Genomic DNA, 15,798 nt, shown 5'->3' on the forward strand with positions numbered 1-15,798 from the left:
CAAATTTGCTCCTAACGAGTGCCCTGTAGAGACAAGAGCAAATCCTTGAAATAAAAGAGAAATAAGGAACAAATGGTTGATGCCTATCATCCTAGCTATTTAGGATGCTGAGATCTGAGTACAGAAGTTTGAAGCAGGCAAATCTGTTAGACTCTGATCTTTATACTCAGCAAAACCTGAAACTAGAGATATGGCTCAAGTAATACAGCTGTTGATGAGAGTTAGTGAGCAAATGATACTGGTCATGAGGTCAAGCCCCAGTCCTAGTGAGAATAAAATAAGAGCAAGGAATTATAAAAAGTCTGTCATTCTTCCATCTTGTGTTTTTGGCCTTTATAAAATATTAGATGACAATAGGTTTGTGGGTTTATTTCAGGTCTTATATTCTTTCCATTGGTCCTCAGGTCTATTATTGTACCAGTGCCAAGCCTGCAAAAGAATTATATTTTTATTAATTTGTTTTCTCCGAGTCTGTCCATCACCTACTTCACTGATAAAGTCCCAAAGAACAAAATCATGACCCCTATTGCAAACAATGATACTCACAAGACACTATGTTGGAAATGAACTTTAACAACTTCTGGGGTGGAGGGCAGTGGGGTAGGGGGTGAAGGAAGGGATAGTAGAAACAAAAACAAAGGAGGGGTTAACAATGCTCAACAAGAAATGTACTGATTACCTTATCTTGTAACTGTGACCCCTCTGTACAGCATCTTTACCATAAAATAAAATTAAAATTTTAAAAGACCATGTCCCCTAAAATTTTCCAGCTATCAATAAATAGCACTATGAGATAGTTCAACTCTGACCTAAGGACAACAAAATGTAGTGGTAAGGAAGAAAAGGCCACTGAGTTTCCTTCTCTATAGTCAAAGATCCCAAATGTTGTCTTAAGAAGTCTTAGTAGTTGGTATTCAAGTATGCCCTTTTTAGGCTTTTTAGGATTATTTTTGTTATTCAAGGTCTCCAATTATTCCACATGAAACTGTGGGTTGCTTCTTCTATATCATTGAAGAATGTTGTTGGGATTTTGACAGGTATTGCTTTGAATTCGTAGATGGCTTTGGACAATATTACCATTTTCATGAGGTTAGTCCTCCATCGAAGAGCATGAGAGGCTTTTCTACTTGCTTAAATCTTCATTTTTTTTCAGGTTTTTTTTTTCAAGTTTCATCATGGAGGTCCTTCACATTTTTGATTAATTCTTTTTGAGGCTATTACAAATGGAGTTGCTACATTCTTCTCATTGTTGTCAACAGATAAACTACTGATATTTGTTCATGGATTAATTTTATACCCTGCTATTTGCCAAAGTTTTGGATGAGCTTCAGAGAGTAATTTATGTGGTTCTTTAAATACAGGATCATATTTTCTGCAAAGAGGGATAGTTTTACTTCTTATTAAGTGAAGTAAACCAGACCCAAAGAAACATAGGCTGCATGATTTTCCTCATTACAAGTAAAACCAACAGATAGTAAAGGACAAATAATTGCACTTGAACATTATTAATTAAACCATACTCTAGACACTCATACTATGTTACCAAAGGAGGATATTCTTAGAAGAGGATCACAAGAGCTTAATAGTTATGTGAATATATTAAATGATGCATATTGAAACAAATCCCAAGAATTGGAAACAAAAGGTTTATTATTAATTATTATTATTATCATAGAGCTTGTGGTTCCTTTTTTTCCTTTGGTATATTCCTTTTGTCATTGTTTTGGATTTCTCTACACTTTATCTTGTACATAAGTTTATGTGATTTGTGGAGGGGAAGGGGAAGCACTAAAATGGCAGGACACAAGGAGAAATGGTTCAGGTGATACTCACTTGACACTATGCTGGAAATGAAATATAGAACTTAGAGGGAACGGTGGTCATAAGGGGGAAAACTGGGAGAAAATGAGAAGGTGACACTGTTAAAAAATAAATATACCTATTATCAGACATATAATTGTACACCCTGTATATCACCTTTCCAATAAAAAAATTTAAAAACTTAAAAGAAAATAAATTGTCTTATAAATATGTTAGAAACAATAGCAAGAAAGGGGAAAAAAGCATTTGAGTCCTTATCTGGGGGTTCATTTTGCTTAACATCAACTTATCTGACCGTTTCTGCTTGTCTCAGACATACACTAGTTATTGCAAATAAGGGAAACCATGGGACCTATGTTTCTTTGGGCCTGGCTTACTTCACTTAATATAATTTTTTCCAAGTCTTTCCATTTCCTAACAAATGGAACAATGTCATTCTTTCTGATGGAGGCATAGAATTCCATTGTGTATATATACCACATTTTCTTGATCCATTCATCTACGGAGGGGCATCTGGGTTGTTTTTCACTGTATTTGATGTTGGTATAATTTGTAGAGGCGAAGGGAAAAAACAAATTGTTTAAATAGGGATTCAAGTGGACCTATTGCAACAATGAGATGTACAAGACGTTATGTCGAAAACCGAACTTTACAACTTTGGTGGGAGGCGGGGCGGAAAGGGGAGCACAGGGTGGGTGGGGAAGATGGGAAGGAATGGGAAGGGGAAACAAAGGAGGAGGAAACAATGCTCGATAAGAAATGTACCCATTACCTTGCCCATGTAATTGTAACCCCTCTGTATGGTATTTTCACAATAAAAAAAACAATAAAGAAATTGTATAAAAAATTCAGTGATAGTAATATGAACTGCTGAGGGCCAATTTCACATTTATCCAATTCATTTTTAAATTAGAATATCAGTAATGTAACATTATGCCAAAATTATGATCATTGGGAACTACTTTTGTGGAGCTTTATGAAAATCAAGAATGTTTAAACTTGGGACATATTAAGAAAGTGTTTGCTTGTTAAACCTTTTCATCATATTAAGGCATCTAGTTTAAATGCAATCTAAAGTTTTATCTGTTGAACATACTCCATTAAATAAAAAGCTGGTTACTTAGAGAACATTATATAATCACTTGATCTAAGTAAATATATACTATTGTTTGTGACAGTATCTAAGTCCATTGGGATAAAGACTAAAGCATATAATGGACAAAGAGTAGTTTATTTTACAACATGCTAAAATGAAAGTAATTTTTATTAACTCTAATGAAGGCTACAGAGTAGTTGAATGGTCAGAAAGTCACTCAGAGTTCCCTAAGAAAGCATCCACAGGGATATACAAGGAATTAGCAGTCACATTGTTGGTGTAGGGAGGGGGCAAGTTTACTATACTTAGGCACACAGCAAATGAACAGCCTGTCATTAGTCCAAACATACCTAAGGGAAGGAAAACTGAGCAAGTTCCAAAAGAATGCTTACTAGAGAGGCCTAATGAAATATTAATATGTCATGAATAAAGAAAGCAAAAGTGGTTCCAAATATGAATTTCAGATGAGTGGCAAATAATTATCACAAGAATTAATTCTTGGGTTCCAGGAATCAGTTTTGAAGTCGATTTGCCTCTTATTCAACATTAGTATGTAATGTACTCTCTGGTGACTGACATCAATGGTGAGAATTACCCCAGCAAAGCCAAGAAACCATCATCTTTTCCACATACTTTGGGCAGGAAGCAGAACTCTTCTTAATGTAGCAGAAGCACACATACTGCGCTGGAAATGTCTAAGGCACAGGTCCCAGTGACAGTGAAAGGGGCTCATAATGTAGTAGACTTTTTTCACTGTATGTTGATGATATTTCTTCAAAATACATTAGCATTTTTGAATCCTGAAGTGCCTATTTCAGGAATGATTTCAGATATAATTTAGAAGAAAGCAAGATCACTGAAAGCACATTGTCCTCAACGTGAGCTCTGTCTTTCCAAGAAAAATAGACTAGGTCACCATTGATTTTTAGCTTCTTTTCTTAAGTTCTCATTCTCTTTGCGAAGTGTTTTCTGGGTTTAAATTTTTCAGTGATAATCCTGATACGTATGCCTAAACAACAAGAGTGATAGTCACATTTATTTCTGACATTTGCCATGTGTAGTAAATATTCCAAATAACCTAGTGGTCTTATTATATAAGAAAAATTATAGATAGTCAAAGTTTTAAGTACAGGGAGACAATTTATTGTATTGCATAAATGGAAATACAAATACTATTTAATAAAAACATGGATAACGTCTAATATAGAACTAGAATATTTAAATATCAAAAGCAAATGTTAACCCCCAAATCCAAAGTAGGTACTCATTTCTTGTATCTATGATTTAAAATGGAATGCCATTATCAGTGATATTGCTTTTAGATTTTTATTTTATGTATAAAATATTATTTTACCTAGTCTTAATATCTTGAAAATGTGGCATGGATAAATTTACAGACGCTTATTGAAAGTAATATTTCAAAGTTGGGTAGTTTAACATACATATTTTTCTAAGTTATTCTCCCATGCTTACAGAACATATATTACAAAACCATCATTTTGTATCACTGCATTTCTTTCAACTTTGAATATATCTCAGAAATATTTTTTGCAAATATCTCTGTGAATTTCCAAGTTTGAAAATTACTGTACCATATGAAAAGTTGCCAACCCAGATGCCATTTCCAGACGAATCATTTGATCCAAAGGGCCCACAATCAAAATGGAATCCCAACAATCCCTATCTGGACAGAATCATTAACATGTTATAAATGACGGGGACTAACATTCTCAATATGGTTTACACTGTCAAATAGCAATAAACTATGAACAAGGGCTACCTAGGAAAAGGATCTTTTTTTAGGATCTGAAAAATCTCTATGTGTGTGTATATGTGTGTGTGTGTGTGTGTGTGTGTGTGTGTGTGTGTATGAGAGAGAGAGAGAGAGAGAGAGAGAGTGTGTCATGGCTTGAATTTAGGGTCTCTCATTTTCTCAGTGCTTTTCTTTCTCATACTTGGTCCTCTACCATTTGAGGCACATCTTCAGTTATGTGTTACTGCCAGTTAATCAGAGGTATAAGACTCTCTTAGATTAGTCTGATTGGCTTTGAACCATGATCCCCCGAATTTAGGATTCTGAGTAGCTAGAATTTCGAATGGTGACCTACTGATACTGAGCTTCATTTTTTTGTAATTTACTTGTTTAAATACTAAAATCCACACGATTATTCCTAAACATGCAAGATGAACAATTATATGTATATTTACTTTTATCTAAAGTATAAGAATCACTTTATAATCTTTTTCCTCATTCCTAATTTCTACCAATTAAGCACCATATTTATACTTTATGCTCATCCAACATTCATTCTAATGATATTTGGACTGATACTGCCACCCACATATATCCATGATTTCTAAATGCTTTCTTTATTGTTCAGTTGCTCTCCAAACTAGGCTGCACCTTTCCCTTTCCATCTTGGACAAGGCTACATCTACACTGTGAGTATAAGCTTAACCCTAACTGGCTTATACTATTATTATAATGGATATGTTGTGGGCCCTACTCATTATTCTACCAGAAAATATGAGAGTGTGGCAAATATGTTTCCAGTTTTCCACTCCTCTTTTTGGATCTGTTATGATAAGCTTGTACGATATTTTGAGTCTCTGTCATAATGCTAATGGAATAATATCAATTATATATGTAAGACACTACTAAAGCTCTATAAAGTTCTGCAATACATTACAGACCACACTAAACACTGGGCTCCAACTTAAGGTACTATCAACTAATCTATAAATGAGAAACACTTCAAATACCATGCTTCAGAAACTTTACTACAATATAAATTAATTTTGTTTCTTTCCCTGGGTAAATATTTATGCAGATCTTGCGTTTCAAAATTAAAATTTTCACATGTAGACCCGGGGGATAAATATTCTCTATTCTAAAACTTAATATATTTACTAATTTTAAAAATCTGCCTATATAGTTCTAAGCTAAAGAATAGATGAATATGAATTTACAGAAAACTGTTTATTTGTATGAATATAAATACATAAACATAATGTGTGTACATGCAAATATATCTAATACAAATTAATTAAAATATTATAAGTACATATACATTTATTGCTCCTGATTTACCAATGTCTATTTTAAATTATTTTCTCAGAAGATATGTGGACCATGTAACAGTCTGATGATGAGACTCTCTCCTCATTGTGCCATGAATGAATTATCAGGAGACCAGAAAGCATGTACATGAAGTATAATGTTACATATACAGCATGCTTACATTTTAACTCAAACTGTAACATGATAGACAGAAGACAGACAGACAAACAGGCAGACAGACAGATAGACAGACTGATATATATTTGAAATAGTTTCTTTTTTATCTATGCATACTTGCTTTTTTCCCTATTTTATTTCTCTCATTTTAAGTTTAAATACATTTACATATGAACACATTTTATAAGATTTTTTTAATCCAGCCTGCATTTTGAAACTTTAAAGTAAATATCTCTGACATAGAATTTCAAGGGAAGACACAATAACACTTGTAGAAAAATTCATATTTTTTAGGTTCAGAACCTATGAAAATATATGAATGAATATGAGGTATTTTTCCTGTGCCTTGATAATATCCTCCTCAGTGATTCTTCTATGCTTAGGAGTCAAAATAGATTTGCAATACAGGATAAGTTTCTTCTTTGTGATAGATCACCACAATCCCAGGTTCTTGGTGTGATTAACCCTTTGATATACCCTCTTTTTATTTTTTTTCACAATGTGAAGGCAAAGACATACAATAAAAGAGTTATTTCATATATTTGCCCTAATATTTTTGGATTTTTAAAGATATTTATTTGTGTGCTCTGTTTCAGAATAATTTGGAAGGCAAATTCCTGCTTGTAATTAGTGCTAAGCTGTAGTCAGAGAACAAAGGAGGGGGTAAGAATGCTCGATAGAAAATGTACTCATTGCCTTACTCATGTAACTATAACCTCTCTGTACAGCATCTTTACAATAAAAAGATAAAAAAGAACTGTGAAATAAAATATTAAAACATGTAAGCTAGTTGCTTCCTTTGAATGAGCATAAAGTAGACACACAAGGAAGAGTATACTCCATGGCATTTCTTTAGGTACTGTGCAATGTATTGAATTTTAAAACATGATTCCCATATTGATCATTGACTTTTTCAGAAGGATTTCTTAAAGCAATGGCAGATGGTGCAGTTGGGGGAAAGGCTAATGATATCTGAATAGTGGCTTCTACACACAAGTCTTTGTCTTTGTTATGTAGAGAGATCAGTGATTAGAGATTATCTTCTTGGTGCCAAAATATACACAAAAGAGGAAATTTAACATATTAATTATGACCTAATTTTGGTATCATTCTAAAACCTTACTCATATAACTATAACCCCTCTTATACAGTATCTTTACCATAAAAAAATCAAAAAAATTTCCAGCCAAGTCACATTGCCATTTCATTATAACCATGTGACTTATATTTTGAGGCTAATCATGAATACCAATCCTGTAAAAATGATAGATGGTAAAATGGAGGAGGCAATGAGTGACTATAAAAGGTAGAGACCTGATGCATAAAAGTATGTGTTATATACATCCTTTTGAGAAAGCCCAGTAAGAATGATATTTAATTAAGTGAAGTAAGCCAGACCCAAAGAAACATAGGCCCTATGGTTTTCCTCATTTGTAGTAATTAGTATATGCCTAGGATGGTCCTGGCAGAGAATCATAATAGCCCAAATAGCTATGTACATATGACCATACAAAATCATGCTAATTGAAATGAACTCCAAGACATGGAAATAACAGATCTTTTTTTCAGTTGTCAAACTTGATGTTACCAAAGTACTCTATCTGGTTCTTTCTTCTTATTTTATTTCATTTTTCTTTTTCCATTGGTTTATCCCTGACAATCTCTTTATTTCTGCTACCCTTCATCTTGTATATACATTTATCTGATTTGGGAAGAGAAGGGAAATAACAAAATGCTGAAAGAAGCACAAAGGATGACCCATTACAGAAATAATACTCACAAGACACTGTTGGAAATGAACTTTACAACTTTGGGGGCCGGGAGGGGGAGGAATGTGGGGAGGGAAGGGATACAAAGAGAACAATAATGGAATGTATAACAATGTTCAACAAGAAATGTACCTATGTGTTTAACTGTAACCCCTCTGTACAACATCTTTACAATAAAATAAAATTTTGAAAATAGTATTTATACTGCTTCATGAACTTCACTATTGGGCCTTCTTCACCATCTCCCTGGGTGCAAGTAAAACAAACCCAGGAACAGAATTGTTCTCATAGTACAAATTACATTATAAAAATTTATTTTTCTGAATGAATTAGTTCTCAATTCATACTGACATCTGAGGAAAGAAAGTGCTCAACAGCAGATATCATGCCCTTAGTTTTCTCCCCTTTCCCCAGTGGAATGATCTCTTACATAACGGCCACAAAATACAGAATTATCTTCTAATAAGATACAAAAATGTATTAATACCAAAGTCAAACTCCAGTGAAAAAATTTTCAGCTTTCATCTTTCTTCCCTATGACTATAACATAAACATAATTACCTATGCAATACAGAAAAATATTCAGTCCAATAATGTGTCTCAGTATTTGTTTTGCAGCCATTTCTCCATAAATACAATTCAATATGTTATTCAATTATATAGTTTATATCTATTAAACTTATATTTAATGTATTATTTAAATTGTCTACTTCAAGAAAATAACTACATGCCAAATGGTATTTAAGTGTATAACACTTAAACAAATAACCACAAAACTATGGTTTAAATAAATACAAAAGGAGAAAAAGCTGGTATGAGGGCACAATCCCATAAAATCATCATTTAGGATACCAAGGCAGGAAAATCACAACTTAAAGGACCATATGGTAAACAACAAGAAAATGGTTAGAAAAAAGTACTTAAGATTGTAAGAAATAAATATATTACACCTAGCTCAGATTTTAATATTAATGAAAACTAATCCAATATTTAAGCTTTGCCAAAGGATGTCAAGTACAATAGCTCAGGTCTGTAATCTTAGATACTCAGAATCAGAGTAAGTTGAGGACATTATGGCAGACTGCAGTGTATATGTCTATCATTCCAGCTAACTGGGAAGCATGTATATGTAAGAGAATCATGATCTTGGCCAGTTTAGGCAAATGGCTAGAACCTATTTAAAACTAACAAGTGCAAAGGAGCTGGAGGCATGGATCAAGTGGTAAAGCAACTCTGTATTCAGCCCAAGGTCCTAGGTTTTAACCACACCAACTAAAAGAATGTATCATGAAGGGAAATTTCATAAATCACCGAATGTTTCACAATAAAACATTGGTATTCTAGCTTTCTCGACCTCGTGGTAATAATCCCTTTTAAGTATCTTTGGTACTTCAGAGATTTCAAATCTCTGAATTTGGAGGCCTAAAGCCAAAACTAGTAAGAGGTGGCTTTTGCACCAGATTCTCCAGAAAAAAAAGTCAGTGATGAGAAAAACACCCAACATTACAGAAGTCGCCTAGCACTCAACTTCCCCAGTATCATGGTGGGATCCTGACATCAGTGCCAAGAGCAATTGGTCTGTAGGTAGATGACAGAAAAAAATGAAGCCAACAGTGGAAATGTTGGTAAAATATTCAATAGAATAAGTAAGATTCATATAGTGCATAGCTAAACTAACATAAGATACTTTGTCTCACATTGTTGTTGCAGAAACACTTATGTATAAGAATCTTGATACATAAAGTTTCATCATGTCCAAAATTATATTTCTGTGCTACCAGAAAGAACTACATTCCATCTAAGCAAACTTTGAGATAATGAAGAAAGTATTTGAGGGTTTTTTGTTTATATTTTGTTTTGTTTCTTATAAATAGAGCTTTTGTATATTGCAAGGATTGTTAATTTCCATGTTGCAGCAACTGTAAGGTGCTCCTCAGAAGCAGAAGGCAGGAGCATCATGACTTTGAAGTACCCCAGGGAAAGCTAATGAGATCCTATATCAAAAGCAAAGCATGGACAGACAGGCTGAAGATCTACCTCAAGTAGTACTGTACTCCCTCCCCTCTAACAAGCAGAAAAACCATGAGGTCAATCTCTACTAACAAAATTAAAACCCAAACAAAAAAGGATACCCGTGCTATAAAAATGTTGTTATTTTTCAATTACACAGTTATGATTAGTTGATGCTTACATAACAAAGAAGAACCTATTCATTCAATTAAATAGCCACTCCATCCTCTCATCTATAAAGAGAAAATTTGGCAGAATTATTGACAGAGATCATTTTGGACATTTTCCATAGTTCTAGCCTAATAAAATTAGTCATACATTGCTCACCAATAGTTGGAGTAAAGCTCATAATTCACAATGTGAAAGGAAATTTTCCTGGAATGTCCTGATATTCAAGGACAGAAGAAGAAGAATAGAGCAGCTCCAAGAGAGAATATTTTATGGAAGAAAAAATAATTGCTGTTTTTATCAAATTAATTTGCAAATGATCTCAAGTTGACGAATGATGAGATCTTAAGACATAAAAATGTGCCACTTACTATTTTTGTAGATATGATGTGTATGTGCTGTGACTCATTAAAGTTTCACAGTTAATTTTTAAATGGTGCTAGTATTATCCAACTTTATATGTGGAAAAATAAGTAACCAGAGAACTTTTGTGCAATCTCAAGATCAAAAATCCAAATGATAAAGACAAGTCATCTGATTTTAGTGGGCATTCTTATAAGATGTATTACATTGCTCTATTTCATAACCACTTTGAACTTTTTTTGTGGCCATAACATGGAACTTTTCTAACATTGTTTATCTGAAGTCTTCTTCTATATTCTAGTTTTTCATATTTGCTATATAAAATATTGAAGCTATGATCTTGAGCCATTAGAATTAGAACCACATTAGAAGTGTGAAATACTATGTGCCTAATCAATGGAGCCAATATTCCATACATTTTCTTTATGTAGGAATAAAGATAGTTTATTATTTTATTATGTAAGTTTTTCATTATTTAGAAATAAATCTATAACATATACATACATACATGCTTAATATGCATTATTTTGTATCTACACAATGATCTACCAAAACTTCGTTCATCTAATTTGAAACAAATGTACATTTTTGTATTGATAAATGTACTTAACTGCTTCATGCAAGCAAAATATTTCAAATTTCACAGTTGAACTAGCAGGAAATTCATTCTTAAGGATACTCAAGTATTCAAGTGATTTAATTCTAAAAAGATTGGATTTTCAAAGTAATGATTTTGCTTTAATATTTTTCACATAAGAGAAGAAACTTAAAAGCTTTTCAGTATACCATATAAAATATTATCTATTCATTATTATTGTCAAAATGGCTGTAAAATATTTCCACTTATTAATTCATTCATAGTCTTAAAGGCATTCTATAATAGTTATTTTAGAGACATGTTGGCACTAATTCATTTATGTATTTAAATGTAGACCACAGTTTCTCTGTACTTGAACTGTTTTTTGGCAAAAATCATGAGTGTTACATCTTTTCTCTGATTTAAAAAAAAGCAAATAGAAATATCTTCAGAGACTGTTTCTATTTTCACTATAACAGTAGACTGATTCAGAATATTGCATTGCAGTCAATTTGTCTGGGTTTAAGACCAAGCTTACCTATTTCATTGCCTCAGGAAAAGTATTAAGGTTCTCTAAGCCTTGATTTCTTCATCTGGAAACCACTGATAATAACATAATTCACTGAATAGAAAGGCACATTTAGGATTAAATGAAGACAAAAATGCACATAACTTTCTTAGACCATTGCCTAGTTCTTAATAAGTAAATCAAATGTATATATTAAGAATTAAAATTAAAAGGAATACAGACTTAGATAGAAAACATTCTGAAAATGGGTGAAATAAAGGCAAAATTCTGTGATTGTGTTGGAAGAAAATATTTTTAAAACGCTTTTAGAAGGAGACCAAAATTTAGGGCCAGGTGATCTTCCAATCCAAACTCCTACAAGAGACAGGAAGTTTATGGTTTAAAGCTATTGTGGGAATAATAATAATAATATTTATTTGGGCATCTGTGTGACTTTAAAAATTTATTACCCACTTTTCTGATTTTTTTATGATTCCAAATACTTTTTGGAAGTAGTAAAAATGTAAAAAAATCAAATATGTTAAAATCATATTATTACATGCACAAGAAAAATTAGTGTCAATAAGACTTAAAGCCATTTTCTAGACGTGAAATAACAATAGTTATATCAGGAAAATTTTGGTTTGAAGACAGCCTGGGCAAAACTTTTACAACATTCCATTTTAATCAATAGCTGGGTGGTGGTTTGTGTTTGTCATTCTCATCTACATGGAAAACTACAATTGTGAGAATCATAGCTCTAGGCCAGCCCTGGCAATAAAAAAGTTCACAATATCCCAACCTAGCAAAAAGCTTGGCAGAGTGATGTGCATTCATTATCCCAACTACAGAGAAGAGTGTAAGGAGAAAGATAGTTTTGCTACCTGGCAAAATACCAGACCTATTTCAAAAGTAATCAGAGCTAAATGTGTTGGAGGCTTAATTGGAACAGTATAGTGTCTGTCTGATATGGGTAAAGTCCTGAACTCAAACCTCAATATTCCAAAAAGAAATAGACAGAGATACACATACACATATATAGAGAACCGGGGAACCGGGGAAGGATAAAAGGATGGAAGGATGGAAGGGAAGAAGGGAGGAAGGGAAGAAAGGAGGAAGGGAGGAAGGGAGGGAGGGAGAGAGGGAGAGACAGAGAAGGAAAGGAAAAGAAAGAAAGAAAGAAAGGGAAAAGAAAAAGGGACCACAATCTTTAAGGGCAGCATTCCTGAGAATATCTCTAGGCCTAGTTCCCAGTAACATGCCCCTGCGAAGGAAGTATTCAAAGCAATGGCTTTTAGGGTGAATGGATTCATTCAAGTCCTAGACTATTGATAGCCACTGATCCAAGGACGACATTGTGAAAATTCATATTTAGAGAAATCACATTTTTTTAAAATTTTCCTTTTGGGATGTCAATGGGTGAAGACTAAAATGTGCCAAATTAACTCTTGATACAAAAGATTTTGCAGAGTATCATCTTAGTAACATGTTGAATCTTTCCAAGAGGGGCAAGGTTACTTTATAACAATGCAAGAAGCCCTGAAATTGCTCTGAAAGCACTTTCTTGTCATGAGAAACCCCCCTGAGATTCTTTATATTGCCTCGTGTTACTACCTCAGCAAAGAAAACCTAACTTTTCTTCATTACATTTTAATAGTTAATAGCCTGTATATTGAAACAATACATTGAAAATTCATAATGCATATTAAGCATATAGGTCAAGAATATGGCTGATGAAAGAGGATTTATTTAATTCATAAAATCTACGAATGATGGTGGGCATAAATCCTAATATGCTGTATCTGTAGCAAGAGGCCAAAACCAACAGTTTTCCTTGCACAACAAACACTAATATAGTTCCAAAGTGTTTTTTGTGTGTGAGAGTTGGGCAAGAAATATCAGAAATCAAAACACTACCCTTAAATACTGTTTTTGATTAAGAATATCACTAATAACTTGGATATGAGTCATTTTTTCTAGGATACTGGAAATGGGATAATTGTTTCCTTAGCAGCATGAAGGCAAGTGAAATTACAACTAGATTCTGGGATAAGGACAGGAAGCAAATGCAGATGAAAAATGTTGAACCCTTTCACCTGTTTTATAGCACAGGTCTCCCAGTATAGTCGTCAGAAAATGGGGTCTCTTCTGATGTTAGGCTAAAAGAAACATGATAGCAAGTAAGGGTTCCATCCCTAGAAATACCATCCCACGAAATTAGTAGGTCCAGTGTACTGATCTGAGAACTAGAGCTGGGGAAACAAAAGCAGTGCCCTAATGACACTTACTCAACCTTACAAATAAGCAAACCAGCCAATAAAATGATTGTCCCTCATCATGGATACAAAGCCACCAAATTGCACTGAATAAACAGTTGGATGTCTTCAGTGGCCATGCATACAAAGAAAAACTGACTCTACCATTTTTTTTCTAAAACTGGAGTTGTCTATAAGACTACGAAATAAACTGTGTTCAAGGAGAGGAAGTGCCAAAGAGATTATTTGCCTTCAGTCACACAGTTCAAGAAAGCTTCCCAATTCATCCGCATGTTGATATTTTAAAGCCTATGAAAACAAATAACATATTTTGTATGAATTATAAAACATAAATTTAGATAGGAAAGTGCTTCCTGTTTTCTTTGATTGTGGATACATTTCCATTATTGGTTTCCCAAAGAATTTAGCTCTGAATGCAGTAAAGACAATATTCATGAGGTTTCAGAGAGGAGTGAGGATTCTATAAGGAATTTCTCTAGAAGTTTTGATGTACTCTAGCAAAAAAAGAAATCCAAAACAACAACAAAAAAAAAACTTGTCCATATTTTGCCATGCTGTGAGTCTTTGGCCAATGTGGAGAGGATGGGGTTAAAGTCAATGAAATAAGAAATCGAGGCATCATAACATTCTGGGTGTATCACATAATGTTAGTTTTGATTTTAAACAATTTAAACTGACAATAGGCAAAAACAGGCAAAACATTTGTAATGATTTTAGATAATCTAGAAAGGAGTTTGTGCTTAGGTCTAAATAATGATATAGTTGCTGAACAGATAAACACCAGTACCAAGAAACCAATCCTTTATTCAAGACAATGGGAAAGATGCTTTGAGAGCAACTCAGGGCTTGGTGAGTCCTATCTATTAAAACTGAAGAGGGTTGGGGCTGGGAAGTTGGTTCAGTGGTAGAGGGCTTGCATTGCATGCATGAGGCCCTGGGTTCAATTCCTCAGCACCACATAAGCAAAAAAAAAAGTCAGAAGTAGCGCTGTGGCTCAAGTGGTAGGATGTTAGTTTTGAGCTGAAGAGCTGAGGGACAGCGCCCAGGCCCAGAGTTCAGCCCCCACACCCGACAAAAACAAACTGAAGAGTGTCAAGGTGCAAACGAATTGAAAGACTGCTTTGAGAAAGAGTTCCTCCTTGGTTGGAACCAGCAAGGAAAACGTTTCAGAGTTGGCTGCAGCCTCAGCCCAAGTACTTGGCCTGACCACCATTCCAACTGATGCAGACATTGTGCCATTTATGCAATTCTGCTTACAGTATTTAAGAACTGCAGACTCATGGAGACTTCCACCACTCAGGTTTAAAAGGAAGACCTGGGGGGCTGGGAAGGTGGCTCAGTGGTAGAGTGCTTGCCTTGCATGCATGAGGCCCTGGGTTCAATTCCTCAGCACAACATAAACAAAAAAAGCCAGAAATGATGCTGTGATTCAAGTGGTAGTGCGCTTAGCCTTGAGATGAAGAGCTGAGGGACAGTGCCCAGGCCCAGAGTTCAAGCCCCACAACCAATAAAAAGCAAGCAAGCAAAAAAAAAACCACTGAGCTGGGAAGGTGGCTCAGTGGTATAGTGCTTGCCTCAAAGGAAGACCTGGGAGATCAAGCAATGTGTGTCAGGATCCCAATCCTTTCAGGCAGCTTTTGAGAAGCTGTGGAAAGTGATGAGAGTAAACATAAAAAAGAGAGAGAATCTTCATAAAGCTAGAGATGTCAGGCTATGATGTGTGAAATATCTATGGAGGAAAACCACACTCGATAAATGGGAGAAATGTCAAGTGAACTGCAGCTCTTAAGCTTATGGAGCACTCATGTACAGGCCATTCAGAATTAATATCAGTTTCACATTATATCATCATGTGGCCTGAATCTCAGACAGAAAAATACAGAATGTAATGTTTTGTTTTGTTATTGTGAAAATACTGTACAGAGGGGTTACAATTACATGGACAAGGTAATGAATACATTTCTTTTTTTTT

The sequence above is a fragment of the Dipodomys ordii genome, unplaced genomic scaffold (genome assembly GCF_000151885.1).
Source record: "Dipodomys ordii isolate 6190 unplaced genomic scaffold, Dord_2.0 Scaffold46, whole genome shotgun sequence".
In the NCBI taxonomy this organism is placed as follows: Eukaryota; Metazoa; Chordata; class Mammalia; order Rodentia; family Heteromyidae; genus Dipodomys; species Dipodomys ordii.